The sequence below is a fragment of the Cavia porcellus genome, unplaced genomic scaffold (assembly GCF_034190915.1).
Source record: "Cavia porcellus strain 051 isolate PalLab524CR breed Dunkin Hartley unplaced genomic scaffold, mCavPor4.1 scaffold_12, whole genome shotgun sequence".
Taxonomy (NCBI): Eukaryota; Metazoa; Chordata; class Mammalia; order Rodentia; family Caviidae; genus Cavia; species Cavia porcellus.
The window spans coordinates 84,645,326-84,663,027 of NW_026947495.1; the positions used below are offsets into that span (position 1 = coordinate 84,645,326).

At 43.1% G+C, this 17,702-nt stretch overlaps 1 long non-coding RNA gene across 8 annotated transcripts; it reads left to right on the top strand.

The window, feature by feature from the left end:
• The first annotated feature begins 4,936 nt into the window (after window positions 1-4,936).
• Window positions 4,937-17,408, top strand: LOC101788382 (uncharacterized). 8 transcript variants are annotated; one of them, XR_010050997.1, is made up of 6 exons: window positions 4,937-12,823; window positions 14,319-14,422; window positions 14,865-15,054; window positions 15,137-15,206; window positions 15,350-15,901; window positions 16,537-17,408. It is a non-coding gene; the product is annotated as an uncharacterized LOC101788382 (long non-coding RNA). The 8 variants fall into 8 exon arrangements; XR_002789667.2 differs by having other exon boundaries at window positions 4,966-12,823; window positions 14,865-15,206; window positions 15,350-15,450; window positions 15,688-15,901; XR_002789668.2 differs by having other exon boundaries at window positions 4,966-12,823; window positions 14,865-15,206; window positions 15,373-15,450; window positions 15,688-15,901.
• The last annotated feature ends 294 nt before the right edge of the window (window positions 17,409-17,702 follow it).

The following is a 17,702-nucleotide window of genomic DNA, read 5'->3' on the forward strand; positions in this document are numbered from 1 at the left end:
CGTCCTTTTTCCAGGGCCAGGAGTGAACTGGACAGAACCTGGATGCACATAGGCATGCACTCATGCCCCTCCGTGTGATCCCCTCGGAGAGGCATCTAGATCTGGGCAGATTCTAGTAATCCAGCAGCTTTCGTGCAGTATGGGGTAGGGCCTGGCTTAGGTCGAGTCGTGCTGGGGAGGCACGCTCTTACCCGTCATTGACTCACCCACCCTGCTGTGTGGTGTCAATAGGGAAGGAATGCGGAAGACCCGCCACATCTAGACCCGGTCGTAGGCCAGTCGAGCGAGCCACGTGTAAGCCTGGGGGTCATTGTGCCCATCACGGGCTGCTGCCAGGGCCGCATGGGCAACCATGCGTAGTTGACGCCGGGCCGCCGCAAGGCGCCCATTAATAAATGATGTAACCCATTGGAGCAAGAATGGTCCTACAAGTAAGAGCAGAAGCAAGGAGCACAGGGGACCTAACAATGGTAAAATATAGGGGAGCAAGCCGTTCCAGGCCCCCAAAAAGGGATTGTCCTGCAGTTCTTTTAGGGCTCATCTTGTTGTTGGGTCTGCGGTTGGCCTCTGGTGGAACAGGCCTGATCTTCAGTCGAGGGACTTGTCGCATGTCAACCTCTTTAGGACCCACAGTGGTTCTCGTCCCGGTTCCTGTGGAAAAACACAAACCGCGCCTCGGTTCCAGCTAACCACCGGATCCGGGCCCATCCATTGTCCTGTCAGGACGTCCTTCCATTTAACCCATCCTTTATTTTTTGGGGATGGGGTACAATGTGCCATAGCTGGGGAGCAGTTTTCACTGTTTAAGTTTAAAAAATTGTATGTGAATAATGCCATAGATAACCACGCCTTTGGAGGCAGGCCTTGGCTTACTCCCCCTTTTTGTTTTTTATTTTTTTATTTTTTTAATTTTTATTATTATTTTTTTTTTATCGGTACCAGGGATCGAACTCGCGATTGCCTGCTTACAAGGCAGGCGCTTATGCCGCTGAGCTAAATCCCCAGCCCCTGTTTCCTCGACCGGCGTTTTTCTCAGCCTGCTCGGCAGAGAACTCTGCGTACCATGCTCGCCAGTCAAGATAACTACCCGAAGGAAGGCATGCCTTGGCCAGCTGCATCCAGTCACCCGGTGTAAGAGGCTGAGAGGCAAGATTCTCTAGCATAGCTATGGCATAAGGAGCTGTGGGCCTGAAGGTCGTGACAGCACTTTTTAATTCTCTAATCTGTTTTATTTCAAACGGTTCCCAAACATTGCGCCCTTGGCCTGGGGCCATTTGCACAGGAAATACTCCATAAGGACCGTAATCTATTCCTTGCATTGATGGATCTCCTCCGGGCCATCGTTCACCCCTCCATAACCGCCCATGAAAATATCGTCCACCCCGCGGCGCGACGTCATAGGACGGCGGTCGCGACAGAGTGGAACGGGGCGTCACTTCCTGTGCCGGCTGAGAGAAGGGAGGGTCCCCTGTAGCGGCCTCTCGGCGGGGAACCGCTTCTGGAAAAGAGCTCCAGGGCGGAGCGGATGGCTCTCTATCTCCTCCCCGCCAGAGAGCGCTCGGGGGTCCTTTCTCCTCTCTCTGCTTTTCTCGGGCGGCGCACGCACACAATTCGTGGCGCAACTCGGCATAGGGGTTTCGGGCCTCTCGGCTTCCTGCCCCACCTTCTAGTTCTTCCTCGCTATCTGAGTCGGAGGACTCCAGAGCTTGGGTGTCCTCTATCTTTTTCTGGATCTTTTCCCCCTGGACGGATCCCTCCCGAGAGCATTTTGATTTTGCCTGCTCAAAAGCCTTGCGTGCATCTATGATTTCCGCGTCTCTAACTGCCGACGGGAACCCCTTTCCCTCCCCTTCAAGGCACGCATGTATCATTTCCCACAGGGGGCGAATAGCCAGCGAAATATCGCCTCCCAATTCCGCCGAGGCGAGGTCCCCGCCTAACTTCTCCCATGACGGCAGGTTTAAATGCCCTGTGGGTAAAAACCAGGGAGCCACCCTATCTACCTCTGCTATGAATAGTTCCAGTGTCTTTTGACCAACCCTGAGGTCTCTAGATTTTAAAAGCTTCTTAAGGGCCTTTACCAAGGGCCGTGCCTCTGTGCTCGGTAAATTACCCATCCTCAACCTCTGAGGGCTGTTACTCACCGCGTGTGACTTAGAGAACCCGTCACCTACGCGTGAGCCTGAGGGGAGTCTAAAAGCCCTGGAGGTGCGCGCCACCCAGAGCCCAGGCTTATCCCCCACTCACCTGTCCGGCAGCACCACGCTGGAGCGTTGCACACCACCGCCGCGTCTCGGGGTTGATCAGTCCCTGTACGGGCCACCAGATGTCGGTGTCGCTCCTGGCCGGCAGGAAAAACACATGACAGATTCTGACGGTGTGCAACCTTGTCTTTATTTGTCTCCGCGTGGGCCCCGCGAGGCCTCTGCTCTGCCACCAGTCCTTTCTTACCGGTGGACTTTCTCTATCTCTCTATCTCCTCCTGCAGGGAGGGTCACATACATATATATATGGACTCATCATCCAATAGGGCAACAGCAAGCAATGCAAGCTGATTGGTCATCGTCATTGGTTGCTAGGTAGACCAATCTATTGCGCGGGCTGTTTAAGTCGCCAGGGCAATCAGGGGGCAGGAAGCAGGCGCCAACTTGGCTCACTCGATGGGAGGGGTAATCTAGCTCGGGCTTTGCTCTTTTCTACAGGCCTCATGTCCGCCAAGTAAGGCGACCGGGCTCGGCCGCGGCTCCCAACAGTTGATTCTTTGGATTGTTTTCTTAGTCTCTATTGCATTGATTTCTGCTCTGATTTTTATAATTTCCTCTCTTCTTTTGGCTTTGGGCTTGACTTGCTCTTCTTTTTCTAGCTGTTTGAGGTATAGCATCAAGTTATTTATTTGTATTCGTTCTGTTTTCCTTATGTGGGAACTCAGTGCAATAAATTTTCCTCTCAGGACGGCTTTCATTGCACCCCACAGATTCCAATAAGTTGTATCTGCATTTTCATTTTCTTTTAGGTATTGTTTAATTTCTTCTTTAATTTCTTCTGTGACCCACTGATTACTCAAGAGTGTCTTATTCAGTTTCCATGTGTTTGTGGGATTTTTGCAGTATCTTTTATCATTAATTTCTAATTTCAGAGCGCTATGATCCGATAACGTGCAAGGGATGATTTCAGCTCTTTTGTACTTGTTTAAATATGTTCTGTGAGCTAATATATGGTCTATTTTAGAAAATGATCCATGTACTGCTGAGAAGAATGTGTATTCTGATGTTGTTGGGTGGAACATTCTGTATATGTCTATCAAACCCATTTGTTCACAGGTATGATTCAGTTCTGTTATTTCTTTGCTCATTTTCTCTCTGGTTGATCTGTCCCTTGGTGTCAATGGCGTATTAAGGTCTCCTGTTACAATTGTGTTACTGATAATTTGAGTTTTCATTTCTGTTAATAATTGTTTTATATAACTGGGTGCTCTGGAGTTTGGTGTGTATATATTTAAGATAGTTATCTCTTCCTCTTGGAGTTTTCCCCTTACGAGTATGTAGTGACCTTCTTTATCCTTTATGGTCATTGTTGATTTAAAGTTCACATTGTCTGCAAACAGAATGGCTACTCCTGCCTTTTTTGGATTCCTGCTGCATGAAGAATTGTTTTCCATCCTTTGACTTTCAGTCTGTGAGTATCCTTCTGGGTTAAATGTGTTTCCTGTAAATAGCATATGGTTGGATTTTGTTTCTTGATCCATTCTGCTAGTCTGTTTCTTTTGATTGGTGCATTGAGACCATTTACATTAATGGTTATTACTGTTAAATGCTGGTTAATTGTAGGAATCTTATCTCTCTGCTGTTGCATCTTTATCTTTCTGTTCTGTTTAATTATTTGCTTTGCTTAGTGGTTTTTTCCTTTGTGTATCTAAACTGACTTTCAATATTTTTTGCAGGGTTGGTTTGGTGTTCATGAAGTTCTTCAGCTGTTCTTTGTCATGGAAGTATCGTATTGCACCATCTATTTTGAATGATAGTTTTGCAGGATATATCAGTCTAGGTTGGAAATCATTTTGCTTTAGGATCTGGAATACTTCACTCCTTGCTCTTCTTGACTTTATTTTTTGTGATGAGAAGTCTGCTGTGATTCTGATAGGTTTTCCTTTATAAGTGATCTGTCTTTTCTCTCTGACAGCTTTTAATAATCTATTCTTGTGTTGGATTTCTGGGATGGTGATTATTATATGCCTGGGTGTAGTTTTATTTTGGTTATGACTATTTGGAGTTCTATATGCTTCACTGATCCTGATGTCAGTTTCTGATCTCATGCTTGGGAAATTTTCAGCTATTACTTCTCTAAATATCCTCTTGATATCCTTTATGTTGTCTCCTTCTTTTTCATTAATCCCTATCATTCTTATGTTATTCTTCTTTGCATCGTCTTGCAGTTGTTGAATTGTTGTTTCCTGATTCCTTGTTATTTTTAAAAGATCTTTCCTTTCCTGTTCACTAGCTGCAATCCTGTCTTCAAGGTCTGAAATTCTATCTTCACTTTCATTAAGGTGGTTTTTACAACTTTCAGTGGAGTTTTGTATTTCCTGTATATCTCTGTGCATCTGCATTATGTATTCTGTTTGTTTCTTATATTGCTCGTCTAGGGATTCTATCTTTTTGTTTAGTTCCTCCAATTTTTTATCTGTGTTTTCTTTAGATATATTTAGAATCTCTTTCATTTCTTTTATCATTTCTTCTTTTATCTGGGAAATTATTTCGAGTTTGAATTTCTTTAAAGCTTCCTGGAGTTGCTTGTCAACTTCAGTAGCTATTGTGTCTGATATATGAGGTGGATGGGATATATTTTCTTCTAAATACATTCCTCCTAGGGTTTCCTGAGATGGGCTGGAGGTTTGAGGTTGTAATTTGGTCTTTTGTTTTGTCATTTTCCTATATTTCTGTGTTTCAAGTGTTATTTGAAAGCTTCCTCAGGATCTGTTGAAAATCCCCTTCTATGTTTGCAGCTACTGAGACTCTGGCACCACGCTACCCCAAGCCATTGGGCCTGCAGAACCAATGGCCCTCCTCTGCTTGTTCAGAACTCCGCAGTTCCAGACAAGCTGGGCCTCAGGGACACTGTGCGCCCACCTGCCCCTTGGAAGCTCCACAATTCTTCAATCGCAGCCGGGTTAGTGTACTCACCACAGGCCGCAGTGCCTCAGGAGCCTGTGATCCCTCCTTGCTTGCAGAGATATCCACAGTCCTCCAGACAAAGGAAGGGGATTCTGCAGGCACTCCAGATCCGCCCAGCTCCTCCTCTGCACACCGATGGCTAGGCGCAGCTGGGCTCGGGGGATAGTGTAGGCCCGCCCACCTGTCGGGAGCTCAGCAGACCTCCAAGTGCAGCCTGGATGGGGAGGTGGATGTAGTGGTCTCTAACCTGCTGCTCCACTTCACTGCACCCAGAAGCCTGGGGGGTCCGGAATAGTCTGAGATTTGTGCAGAGTGTGCTGAGCACTTACCACAGGCCGAGGTGCCTCAGGAACCTGCGATCCCTCCCTGCTTGCAGAGATATTCAGTCCTCCAGACAAAGGAAGGGGCTTCTGCCGGCACTCCAGATCCGCCCAGCTCCTCCTCTGCACCTATGTCTTCCTCTTGAAGTCTTCTCCTAACTGGTATGTAGTGACCTTCCTTATTTCTTTGAATCAGATTTGCCTTGATGTTCATATTATCTGCAAACAGAATAGCTACCCATGTTTTTAGGGGGGGATCCTGTTGCATGGAGTATTCTTTTCCATCCATTGATTTTCAGTCTGTGACTTTTCTTTTTGTTAGATGGGTTTCTTGTATACATCATATGGTTGGATTTTGCTTCTTGATCCATCCTGTCAGTCTGTTTCTTTTAATCGGTTAATTGAGACCATTTACATTAATGGTTACAACTGATATATATTGGTTTACTTTTGATATATTATCTTTCCACTGTTGATTTTTTGCCTTTCCACTCTGTTTGCATTGCTTAGTGGTTTTTTCCTATGTCTATCTAGAATGTCTTTCAGTATTCTTTTCAATGTTGTTTTGGTGGTCATGATGTTCTTCAGCTCTTCTTTGTTGTGGAAGTATCTTATTTCTCCATCCATCTTTAAGGATAGTTTTGCAGGGTGCATCAATCTGGGTTGGAAGTCATTTTCCTTTAGGGTCTTAAATTCTTCACTCCATGCTTTTCTTGACCTCATTGTTTGTGTTGAGAAGTCTGCTGTAATTCTGATAGGCTTTCTTTTATAAGTGATTTGTCTCTTCTCTCTAGCAGCTTTTAATATTCTGTTCTTTTGATGAATTTCTGGGATGTTAGTTATTATATGTCTGGATATAGTTTTATTTTGGTTGTGGTTATTTGGCATTCTATATGCTTCACTGATCTATATTTCAACTTCCATTCTCATTTTTGGGAACTTTTCAGCTATTACTTCTGTAAATAGCCTCTTGATATCATTTATATTATCACTTTTTATTTATCCTTTTCAATCTTATATTGTTTTTCTTGCATCATCTTGCAGTTATTGAATTATTATTTCCTGGTTCCTTGGTTTTTGAAAAGATCTTTCCTTGCCTGTTCATGAACTGCAATCTTATTTTTGAGGTCTGAAATTCTATCTTCACTTTCATTGAGGCAGTTTTGCCACTTTTGATGGAATTTTTCATTTCCTGTATATCTCTTTGAATCTGCTTCAGGTATTCTGTTTGTTTCTTATATTTTTCATTCAGAGTTTCCATATTTTTGCATTGTACCTCTAGTTTTTAAACTATGTCTTCTTTAGATGTGTTTAGCATTTCTTTCATTACATTTATCATTTCTTCTTTTACCTGGGAAACTATTTCTGATTTAAGTTATTTTATAGTTTCCCAGAGTTGTTTCAGTAACAACTGAATATTAGTTGTTTCAGAAGTAAACTTCAGTTGTTATAATTTCAGGAATTTCAGGTCTATGGCTTATATATTCTTCTGTTTTCATGTCTCCTATACTTGCTGGAATTTTGAGATTGCATTTTGATCTTTCATTTTGTCATTTTCCTAATTGTCTGGGTTTTTAGTGCTGTTTCAAAGCTTCCCCCATGAACTGGGAATCACCTAGCCCTATTTTGGCTCCTTGGGCAGACTGCTGGCAACTGCTAGCCACTTGGAGTTCCCAGGACATGGACCAGTTAGGCCTATGTGAACTCCCATATGTCTTCCTGTGATTTAGGACATGATGCATGGCTTCTCTGTGTGCTGGGATCCAACCTGTGCATGTTCAGCACCCAAGACTGAATTCAGGTCCCCAATAGCAGCTTGGCATTCTCTAGACACAGGCCAGTTAAGCTCATGGGGTCCTCCCCCTGCATTCTCCAGTGATTTCAGATATTGGTATTGGTCTTACAACCTGACAGCAATGGCCCAGAGCTTCCCTGTGCAATAGAATTCAACCTGTGCACATTCAGGGCCTAGAACTGAATTCAGGCTCCTACCAGTTGCTTAGAGTTCACTGGGCTGGGACAGTTAGGCCTATGGTGACCTCCTGTGTGTTCTCCAGTGATTTTAGATGTGGGTCATGGTCTTACTGCCTGGGAGCCACATTCCAAGGCTTCCCTGTGTGCTGGGATTCAACCCCTGCATGTTCAGGGAGCAGGACTGAATTGAGGTCATTGTCAGCTGCTTTCATTTCACTGGGAATGGACCAGTTAGTCTAACAGGGACCTCCTGTTCATCCGCCAGTGATTTCAGATGTCGGGCATGGTCTTATCAACTGGGAATGATGTTCCAAGATTCCCTGTGTGCTGAAATTCAACCTGCACATGCTCAGGGGCCTGGCCTGAATTCATGACCCTGGCAGCTGCTAGAACTAAACTTTTAAATGCACCTTGGACATTTTAATTAAACATGAACTTTGCATAAAGCATATTCACAAATGGAGAGACTAAAAAATGGGATTATTTGACACTGATCATTTTTATTCATATATATTTCCCTGAAACTTAGCAAATTAGGTTGGTTTCCTAATATGAGATTGCTCATTAAATGATACACAAGGCAATCATTTATAAAGCTTTGATTTAGATACATAGATCCTCACTGTTTTTAAAAAATAAAGATATACTGTTATGGATATGTTAGATATAAAAGGATAATAAACAATAGCACTGCTAAGTGCTGCTGTTATTCAGGAGTTATTCACTCAGTATTATTTCGGAGCTATTCTCTATACACCTTCCTATGATTTTGTTTCTGGAAAGGAATGGAAAAATGGGATGGGATGGTACCTGCCTGGAATACAGTGGTAGGGAACTGAGGCAAGTGCCTTTTAAATCTGAGCAAAGGCTTGGCAATAAAGTGACTTAAGGATGTCTTATTTCAAGAAAATTAAATTTTATACAGGGAATATATGTGAGTGGAAAGTTTTTATTCCATCCTAAATATTTAAAAAAAAAACATAATCAGGGCTGGAGATTTAGCTCAGCGGCATAAGTGCCTGCCTTGCAAGCAGGCGGTCGTGAGTTCGATCCCTGGTACCGATAAAAAGGAAAAAGACCAAAAAAAAAAAAAAAACCCATAATCAACAAATAGTTATCATGCAATAGGATAGTTCAAGTCCATCATGTTTTGGGTATGGGTCTATGAATAACAAAGAAATCATAAAGCTACATAAATGAAAATATATTTTCTGCTAGATATGAAACAATGTGTAAAGTATCCAAAACATCACTATGTCAATGCTCAGAGAAATCACTGTCTTCAAATATCTGTAACATTTCTGGCTTATGAAGATCCTGTGGGAAAAGCTCTGGCTGGCACTGCCCTGACTCTCACTGTCCTCACAGCTGCTGTCCTTGGGATCTTTGTGAAGCACCAAGACACTCTCATTGTCAAGGCCAACAACCAGGATCTCAGCTACACGCTGCTCATCTCCCTCATCTTCTGTTTCCTCTGTTCCTTTCTCTTCATTGGCCATCCCAGCACAGCCACCTGCATCCTCCAGCAGACCACATTTGGAGTTGTGTTCACTGTGGCTGTTTCCACTGTCTTGTCTAAAACAGTTACTGTGATGCTAGCCTTTAAAGTCACTACTCCAGGCAGAAGGATGAGACAGTTCCTGGTATCAGAGGCACCTAACTACATCACCCCATCTGCACCCTGATCCAACTTACTCTCTGTGCAGCCTGGATGGGGACAAATCCACCCTATGTTGACACAGATGCATATTCTGAACATGGTCACATCATCATCATATGTAACAAGGGCTCCCTCACTGCATTCTACTGTGTCCTGAGATACTTGAGCTCCTTGGCCCTGGTCAGCTTCACTGTGGCTTTTCTGGTGAGGAACCTGCCTGACACATTCAATGAAGCAAAGTTCCTGACATTCAGCATGCTGGTGTTCTGCAGGGTGTGGGTTACCTTCCTTCCTGTATACCACAGCATCAGGGGGAAGGTGATGGTGGCCATGGAGGTCTTCTCCATCTTGGCCTCCAGTGCAGGGCTGTTGGGCTGCATCCTTGTTCCTAAGTGCTACATTATTTTATTAAGGCCAGAGAGAAATTATCTGACTGAAATCAGGGGCAGAACACATTTTGGGAGAAAGAAATAGTTTTATCATTAAACATGTTTGTTTCTTGAAATAGAGTGAACCTGATGTGAATCTGTACCATATTTGAATTCTGATAGTCCACTATATTTTAGGAGTTATATCCATAACAACTGATTCTCTTTTTTCTGGTAGTATAGTAGCTACTGGAAACTATAGTCACCATCTTTATAATTTGAATTTCATTCTAAATATTTTTTCTGTTTCTTTTTTATAATGTAATTCAACTTATTGTTTTTTATTGTGATTATGCTATTTTCTTTAATCTTGTCTTCCCTTTCAGTTTTGCAATGATTTTCTAATTTTAAAAGGTAGGTCAGTGATTTAGCTCAGTGGCTAAGTGCCTGTCCACAAGCACGAGGTTGTGAGTTCAATCCCTGGTAACAAAAAAAAGTCAAAAATTGTTTTCTCTTACTCACAGTGTTTCTCAATCTTGTAATGTATTTTGTTACTTTTTTTCCTTTTGAAAAAGTATGTTGCATTCCAGGTGCAGAATCTGGCAATTTTGATCATTCTATGTATACTTTTCTTTTTACTCTTGCGTTTGTTATGTTAATTACATTGTTTTTTCTATCTTTTTGAGGCAAGTTTCACTAAGGAGTCCAGGCTGGCCTTGAATCATTGTAGCCCACTCTAGCATCAAACTCATTCCTCAGGATCTTAAGTGCTGGGATTACAGGCAAGAAGCACCAACCATGCTAATCATTATATTTTTGAAACATCTGAATCTCACATGGCTTTTAGGATTCTAGAATTGGCTCCTTGACTACAAGTACAAATCTCTTGATTATATGATGCCAATGTACTGAATTTATAGAATGATTTGTGGAAGAACTTGTAGAATTTCAATAGAAACTTCTCCTGTCCCCGATTAGTATTTCCACTTAACTTTGTTTAATCATATTTTACTAATCACATCTATGCATGTGATTATGTACACTTGCATTATAGTAGGTTTGCAGTAAAAATTTCTTGTCATGTTCATACCCAGATATTTTTAAAGGTTTTTTGATAATGTGATGGGGAATGATTTCCCTGCATATTTCCTTTACTATATATCTACATATGAGTTCATACTAATGGTATTTATCTCAATCTGATAAAAGTCATCTATGGTCTTAAGTGAAGTTTAAAAAAAAGGTCTTCTATGAGAAATCCACATTATGCTAAATGGGCAAAAACTGAAAGCTTTCACTCTAAAATCAGGAATAAGACAAAGGTGTCCACTGTCACCATTCTTATTCAATATAGTTCTGAAAACATTAGCAGAGCAATTAGACAAGAAAAATAAAAAGGAAAGGAAGAAGTTAAACTATCATTATTTGTGAGTGACATGATATTCTACACAGATGACCCCCAAAACTCAATTAAAAACCTTTAGATTTAATAATCAAAATCAGTAGCATAACTGGATATAAAGTCGACACTCCAAAATCAACAGCCTGCCTATACACTCCTAACAAACTCACTGAGAGACAAGTTAAATAAAAATACCTTTCACAATAGCATCCAGAAAAATGAAATACATAGGAATCAATCTAATGAGAAAGGTAAAAACCACTACATTGAAAACTATAGTACTCTGAAAAATAAGATTGAAGAGGATATCAGAGAATGGAAAAATATGCCATGCTCTTGGGTAGGAATACCTAACATAGTGAAAATGGTCATACTTCCAAAATTGTTACACAGATTTAATGCAATTCTGATCAAAATTTCAACAGCATATCTCATGGAATTAGAGAAAATAATCCTAAAATTCCTTTGGAACCAGAAGAGACCTAGAATAGCAAAACCCATTTCAGGGCAATAAAGGCAAAGCAAGGGGCATCACAATCTCTTACTTGAAACTCTACTACAAAGCTACTGTGATGAAAACAGCATGGTACTGTCAAAAAACAAAAATAAAAACAATAACAACCACAACTACAAAAACCAGACCTGAAGATTAAAGAAACAGATTTGAGATGTAGAACAACTCCAGACATATTCACTCAGCTATGCTTGAACAGGAGCCAAGCACCTTCATTTGACAAAAGATAGCCTCTTTAAAAATGGTGCTGGTTTTCTACAAAATGAAGATTCAAAGAGACACATATCTTTCATGCATTAACCTAAAATCAACATGGATCAACATATTAAAACAGAAACACTAAATCTGCAGGAAGAAACAATAAATAGAACACTTGAACACATTGATGTAAGTAAAGACTTTAAGATCAAAACTCCAATCAAATGGAACTATTACAAAAAATCAACAACTGGGATCGCATTTTATTACAAAAAAGACTTGCACAGTAAATGAAACCACTAATAGAGTGAAGAGACAACCCACAGAGCAGGAAAAGTGTTTGCTTGGTGTTCCTCAGACAAAAGGCTAATATCTAGAATATGTAAAGAACTGAAAACAATCAGATACCAGCCTCCTCCCCATTTTAAGACCAAATGTAAAAATGGCCATATGCAATGGAGACACTTCTCAGATGGAGTAGAAATGACAAAAAAAATGCATGAAAACATGTTCGACATCACTGATCAGTCAAGACATGCACATTAAAACAATGCTGAGATTCCATCAAAATATTTCTGGAAGTTAATGGCAGTGCCACAACTCCCTCTGAACCTCTGGCGCTCTATGAAAGTAGTCCTAAGAGGGAAGTTGATTGTAATTAACTGTTCCTTTAAGAAAACTAAATGGACTCAAATAAAAGGCATCATAAGAAACTTTAAGATATTCAAGAAATAACACCAATCTGGGCCCAAACCAACACTAAGAAGGGAAATCACAAGGTTTAGACTGAAAATCAACAAAATTGAAATTAAAAACAATACAAAGAATCAACAAACAGAAAAGCTGTTTTTTTCAGAAGAATAAACAAAATAAACTCTTGGCCAAACTTATCATGAGAAAGAGAGTAAAAGCTCACATCAATGTAATTAGAGGGGAAATCTCAATCCACTCTTTGGAAATTCAGAAGATAGTAGCTATTATGAAACATTGCATTCCAATAAAGTGGAAAAATAGGAAGAAATAACACTTTCCTAGTACAAGTTGCCAAAGCTAACCCAAGACGGTACAAAAATATTTATCCTCATAACAAGCAAACAACTGAGAAAGTAAAAGAGTCTACCAACTACAAACTGCCCAGCCCCTGATGGACTGACTGCTGAATTCTACACGATGTTAAGGATGTTACCTCACCTATACTACCAAAGCCTTCAAAAAGGTAAGTCATATAGGGTTGCAGCCCCTGGACTCAGGCTGTGTTTCCCAATTGCTGCACCATGGTCAGAAACAAACCCTCAGTGCGCTGTCAGCACTCCTCACAGCCTGTCTTCCCATTGGCCACGCCCCACCCTCCATGAATTTGGTGACTCTGGTGGTCACTTCAGGGCCCCACTTGGGGCTCTGCCCTATCCTTCTCCTGCCCCAAACCAGAACTCCAAGAACCCCATATCCAAGGACCTCAGTCGAGAAGAGGCTAGAGCACAATAGATCTAGGAAAAGGGAGAAAGGGGTAGAATGTGGTTAGTCCCAACCCCTGTTCACTGTCATCACCTGTATACTGATTTTCATACCTGGTCCCCTAAGGTATGTTTTCCCCCTTCCCATTGTCCCATAGACGATGTGATATGGGGATTTATCATTTTCATAAACATCACTGATTTTCCGTTCCACAGTTGAGAGTATTTTCACTAAATAAATAGCATTAGTGCTCTTGTAGAAGAAGAAAAAGATTTAAAATAGCAGTTATCCTGGTCCAGTCACTGTTGGTGATTTTTACACATCTTCAGAAGTGAGTTTTAGGGGACCAGGCTGCTGGGAGTTCCACTGGCAGTAGCGGTTGATAGGGGGTGATGATTCAGGTGAGAAAAGTGTCAGGTGCTGGTTTAGAATTCTGCATTTGGAAACTATGGGTATGGTAGCTCAGTGGCGGAGTGTTTGACAAGGTTGTATGAAGCCTTGGGTTTGATCCCCAGCACTAAAAAAAACAGAGAAAGAGAGAAGGAGAGAAGACAGGAAGGAACATTTTATGTACACTTGCACCATTCAAATGAATTTTTTTTGTGTGTGAATTCAGTAGGGCCTAGTGGAAACATTCTGCAAATGGCAGTTGCTATTTGATTCTCCTCAGTCAGGGAAGCCACACCAGTGAGAACAGCTACTCATTTTCAGGCTTCTGAAAGCCCCTCAGTGTGTGAAAGGAGAACTCTGGGCCCCAGGATTAGGAGAAGAACCTTTGAGTTCTCTTTTCCACTAGCTTACTGGATGACATCAGAAAAATCACTTCATGGGCCTGAATGTCTTTCGAACTTTATCTTTAGCTGCACCACTTGAGTCCCAGTGGTCCCTTACGGGGAACTCTGATTTTAAAATGATCATAAAGGCAGGGTCCATGTGGCACCTAGTGTCTTTGAGGAGCAGCGTCCAGCATCCTAAGGCTGTCCCAGGTCCCATTCTGGACAGTCATTTGCTGAGCTGCAGGCAGAGCAAGGTCATGGGGGATCAGTCTACCTGTGTTTTGAGCTTTGGACATCTGCAATGCGAGCCTGTGGCCTGGAGCCTGGGGGAGCCACATCCTCACTCCCAGTGTCGCCCAGCATGCGTGATTGTCTCCTGACTGCTGCAGCCCTGTTACGTGCTCTGTTCCCTTGTGACTATGGTACTTAGGTATCTTCTGTCCTTCATGTCCCCCTTAAACCTGCCTCCTTCTGTGACAGGCTTGAAGACCTCTCTGCTCCTGCACTTCCTTCTGCTGATGACACTGTGTCACGTGGTGGTGTCCCTTCCCCAGGAGCTGCTCTCACTGGTGGCATCACCTCAGGTTTGTGCCTTTTTTTTTTTGCCTATTGTCTTCCTTTATGCCCCCCATCCCCCTTCCAAAGAGCTGTGCCCTCCACAGTTTTCTTTCCTCTCTCTGGGCAGCTTGGTGCCTAGAACCATGTGTGTTCTCCCTGGGGACTGAGATGAGGCCACAATGAGGCTTGTCACTGTGGTGTGGCAAGATGGCTGACCTTACCCGGGTGATTCTTACAGGAGGGCAAATCACTGCCTCATAATTGTCTGTTTGGATGAACCAAACCATGCTGCCAGTGACTCCAATCCCACTGATAGAAGCAAGTGAGCCTTTCCTACTGGGCCAGCAGTCATTAGGTTAAAGAGTCAGTGCAGATCACTGCCCATGAGCCTGTGTTCTGTCCCTGCATTTATGGGCTTACTCAGGAAGCAGCAAGTCATCCCTAGCCACATGCCAGGCTCTTCCACAGATGGCGCTCAAGAGCCAGGAGGCCCAGTGTCTGCAGCAACAGTGAAACCAGCTCCTGTCCCACTTGTGGCAGCATGCAGAGGCCTGGTGTCAGCTGATCTCTCAGAAAGACACACAGCTCAAGTTCTGTTGCATACAACAGCTCATGGTGCAGCTGCTGTGTGAGGAGAATCAGGCAAGAGGAGACCCAGGTAATGGAGCTGTCCAGGTTCCTGCATGGGAGGACTTGGCCACCTCCGTGTCTTTTCCATATTCTCATCCTACCCACCACAGCATCTGGAAGCCACCAAGCAGCAGAAGCAGCAGTCATCCCCGCTGAGCCTGCTCCTTCTGTGTTGGCAAGGTAAGTGGAGGTGCCTGAGGGCAGAATGGAGCCTCAGGAGGACTTTTGGTGACAGAGGCCTTTATAGTGCTGGGGTGGTCATTGTCTCTCAAGAGGACACATCAGGGTCAAGGTGGAGAGGGTCTGGTACTTGTTGACCATAGATCATTCTGGAAACTCCCAATAGAAGATGAAGGGGACAAAGAGGACAGGCATGTTCAATATGGACCAGTGTGACCATTCCTGGGATAGCCTAGATGCCAGGGTGAGTTGCACTGGTCTTTGTCTTTTCTCTGTGCTACCTTATGGTCCCTTTGGACACCCAAATACCTTCCCCACCCTCTGATTTCCCTGGACCCCATGCCTTCCCTGCGAGGCAGCAATCAGACAACTTCCCCTTTGGAACAACAGATGCTAGCAACAGACAGGGAGCTTCTTTGTGCCCTTTGCTCCAGCTTGTTTTGAGCAGTCCTCCCACAAAATCACACTCTGCTTCCTTCAGGCAGCATTATTAATGAAGATTTTGCCAGTGCCCAGGAAACACTCACTTGACAGCATCAGCAGCTGAGGGAACAGAAGCAGCCATGCCAGTGCCTGGCTTGCCTGGCAACCCTGACCCAGGGTGAGCCTGAGGAGGTGCTGGCTCCAGCAGAGAGGATGACTGCCTGTCTGGGCAAAGCCACCAGGTCAGAAATCAGGCCATGGCAAAGCTGATGGTGAGTGCATCTGCCCTGCTGGGCTGGGGAGAGAAGGTGGGAGGGGGACCGTCTGGCTCCATTTGGCAGTCATGCAGAAGATGGAGCTCAAGGAGCAGCTGGAGGAACTGGAACGTTGTTACCTACAGCTCTCTGGGACCACATGTGCCTTCAGTGGGCTGGGCCAGGGTTCCCAACAGCAGAAGCTGTGAAGTGTGGGGATCAGGGAGCCCTGCGATTCCAGCCCACTGTCCCCCTCCCCACAGCAGAAGACATTGTAAAAAGTGTCTGCTCTCTTGCAGCAGGGCTGAGTGGCATCTTCTATGCCTGTTGCCTGGATGCCGCTCTGAGATCACAAGGACAGTGCCATGTGTACTCCGAGGGCATCTTACCACAATGGGCCACAGACTTCAGTCCAATCTAATAGGGAGTGAACGTGGGGTACAGTCCCTGAGGTTGCTGACCTTGGGCCAGTTATTCCTGTCAGATCCTGCACAGGTCCCTCTGTATTTCCATGCCCATGGGCTGGCATTGGTGATCCTGTTCCCTAGTGGTCAGAATTTTTGGTACTGTTTTTGTAGTTATTTTATGGGTAATTGCATGAAGTTCATGTCACATCGTGGTACAGCAGAGCACATCTTTGTTCTCTACAATAGGGGATGACTACAGGGTTCGACATGAAAGCTGGTGTCCTAGAGAAGCTTAGGAAGACCCTGGACGGACCCTGTGAATTCTATCACAAGGATTGGGGACAAATCAGGAACAGAGTCATTTGAGAGACCATCCTTCACCAAGATGCTTGTGGACATCTGCCAATTTGCACTCACATATCTGTATCTCCTGTGCTAATCTGTCTTGTGAACCTCCCTTTTAGCAATTGTGCTGTCAGTTAATTTGCAGCTACAAACCTAGGTAGTGGCATTAAAAAAAGTTATCCTGCATAGTCTGATTTTACTTTGAAGAAATGTAGATCATTGGATCATTCAACGCTTGCCATGGCTTGACCTCACTTGGAATTTTTGTTGTTGTTCTTTTTTTTAGTACTTTCCTTATTAAGGCAAGATTGTGTTCATGTGTGTACAGTAGTCCAAATGACAGAAAACTATACACAAGATCAAAGTCTCCTTGATTTCCATTTTCCCAGGCCTATATTTGTTACCTTTACTTTTGTATTTTATTATTATTAGCTCTCAATAGTTTCCATATAGTTTTACATTTAATGTATTAATATGAACAACTGTTTTGCTGGCTTTCATAAATGTTTTATTTCTCATAGCACAGTACCCTTTTCTCCTTGCCACTTTGTGAAATGTGCTCTGTGTTAATTTAAATTTAGCAATATTCATAGAAGGAGGGGAGCCTGATTAGACAACAGTATGGGACTATGGAAGAGACGACAATAAAATGAAGGGTAATTGTGGGGCTAGATATCATCAAAATATGCGACATACATGGATGAAAGTAACACATTCAAACCCAATATTTTGTAAAAGTGTATGTAACTAATAAAAACTTTATGAAATACCAATCTCTGCTGAATTTCCTTATTGTTTGTTGTGCTCCAGTGAATAGCAGTAACTACTTGTTATTTTTGAGAAACATTTCAATTAGAAGTCTTGCCCCTGGCTGATTCCTATAGGAGGTTGACTCATCCCTCCCATATTCCTTTCTAAACAGCACTCTGACTCTGCCAGTGGGCCCAGGCTCATGACTGTAAGCAAGTGATATCTCCTACTGGGGCATCAGTAGGAGTGATCTGGGCAGGATATTACCTGTGATAGTCTTCCCCATCCATCTATAATGGTAATTTTATAGCAAGAAA